The sequence below is a fragment of the Cyprinodon variegatus genome, unplaced genomic scaffold, assembly GCF_000732505.1.
Source record: "Cyprinodon variegatus isolate N-32 unplaced genomic scaffold, C_variegatus-1.0 Scaffold2849, whole genome shotgun sequence".
Classification (NCBI taxonomy): domain Eukaryota; kingdom Metazoa; phylum Chordata; class Actinopteri; order Cyprinodontiformes; family Cyprinodontidae; genus Cyprinodon; species Cyprinodon variegatus.
In genome coordinates this window covers 10,808-13,065 of record NW_015153302.1, presented here as the reverse complement: position 1 = coordinate 13,065, position 2,258 = coordinate 10,808, and positions in this window count along the sequence as shown.

Sequence of the window (2,258 nt, the reverse complement as noted above, 5' to 3'; positions counted from 1 at the left end):
AGGAGCTTTAGCTGCTAATAACCTGCTTTTTACCAACATAGAAAGTATTTATAGATCTGTGCATCCATGTTGGTTTAGTAGGTTCACTCTGTCTGCTCAGACCTCCAGCTGGGCGCTCACACTGGTTCTGGTTCTGAACATTTTGGTCATCAAAGGTGTGTCCTTTGTTCTTGAGGTCTCCAGAGCTGCTGGTTCTCCCGTTCTTCTCCATGCGTTGCTAAAATGGTTGTCTGGTTCCTCTAGTAAAGAGGTCCTTGCTGCCCTGGACCACAGAACCGGCGCCACTCAGCTTTGGTTTGGCTGCTCCGTCTCTGGCAGGAAGCAGCTTTGGTTTGAGCTGTTGGATTTGAAATCATGCATATTCTGACAAAAACAGGTTATTCCTCATTAAACCTCAGAGAAGAAGATCAAGGAGACAAAGACTAAACTCTTGAAACGGTTTATTTTCAAGAGCGAGTTCACATTAGTTGCAATCATCATCCAATGTGTGCAATAAGAAAAGGTCCTCTGTGTGGAACCACTGGACAGCTGAACGCAGAGGACCGTTCCAGTAACACCAGTTCATTCACACCTTCACTGCCTTCCCGTCTGTCACGGCTTTCCAGTTGGCAAAGATCAGGGCAGTGCAGAACATCTCATACAAGAAACACCAGCTATGGAAGGAGGGAGGTGGGCGGACAGTGGATGCTGCTACACCTGGACCCGCAGGTCCTCCCAGGACGTTAGCTGGCGTAGCGGCTGCCAGCGGCGTCCAGCATGACCAGAGAATGGCTTCCATTCCCCAACCCATGCTACGCTAACACCATCCTCGCTGCTTTCACCTCACCCAGCTGCGAGTCCTCCATAAAACATGACGGCTCCATGCTAACATCTGTTAGAAAAATCAGCATTCTGAAAATATACATCCTTTGTCTGCTTCCTGTGAAAACAAAACAACGCTGTGTGGTTTGTAACTGAGTAACCTTAGGAGGAGCAGGGGGGGGGGTGAAGAGGAACCGCACTGAGCAGGCAGCACCGACCACGTTAATGAGCCCCGACCAGGAAACGCGTCAGGATCAGAACAGCAGGTGGAGCGTCTGTGGTTGCAACACGTTCTTCACCTCCAGACGTACAGTTTGGCTCCTCCGCTGACGAGGCAGCAGAGTTTGATATAAAAACCACTAATTGAACAGACCCTTGGATTATGCTGACGGTTCAGGTTTCACTCAATGGTTACAATCTGGATTACAGAGATTAAGAGAGGTAAGAAGTGGGAATAAAATCCAGAAGCAGTGTTTGTCTATCCCATAATATGCTCTAGCCGCTCTCCCTGAAGTCAGGCCTGGGTTCAGCCTCCAACAGGTTCCTCCTCTACTGCTGATGTAAGAAGATCAGAGCTATAAAAGCTTCATAAGCGCTTCAGCACAGGACCTGTCAGCTTTCCAAGTCACACTTCAGATCACAGCGACCTGTTTTATTTAACCAACCAAGAACCCAGAAGCTCTGAGTAGAACTGAACACATTCTGGGTCTGGGGAGGATCCGGCAGAACCAGCAGTCAAATCCCATCCTCAGCACATGATCGGTGGTGAGGACGGGAACTGGGTCAGTGGAAGATCCTGCCTCAGGTGTGGACTTTGACTAGGCCCTGGGAACATCTCCATCATTGTTTTCTCAGCTATTCTTTTAAGGGTTTATTTAAAGCTACCCGTACAGCAGTGGTGTCAAAAGTACACACCTTTCCTAGTTAAGTAGAAGTATAGATATTTACAGACCTTTCAGACATTTCAACATCTTTTTCTGAATCCCACATTGTAGCATGGCATAGACAATTCACGTTAGCAGTTTGAAGAACACCTGCTTGCTTCTGATGGTTTCCTTTAGCTAACCAATGAGTGTTTGCGTTAGCATAAAGTTCTGCATTAGCATCAGATTAGCGGCGCCTGGCTGCTGCTAATGTCAGTGAGGGAGGTAGTTTTACAAACAATCCTCCTACAGTGACTGAATAATGTTCCATTAGCATTTAGTAATAATAACAGTAATAATAAAACCTTAGATGATAGATTAGGTTAACATGAATAATCCAATATGGCCGCCATGCTAGCCGAATGTTTTAAGAGTGGCTGGTTTGAATTCTTTGTCGACTCTTTAAAATTTTAATTTGGATTTCACAAACTGTTCTGTAAAGTCTCTAAATGATTTCCACATTTTCTTCAGTGTTTGAATGGATAGTATTGAGAGAATCTCCTGTCGACTGGACTGGCTAATAGCAGTTAGCCA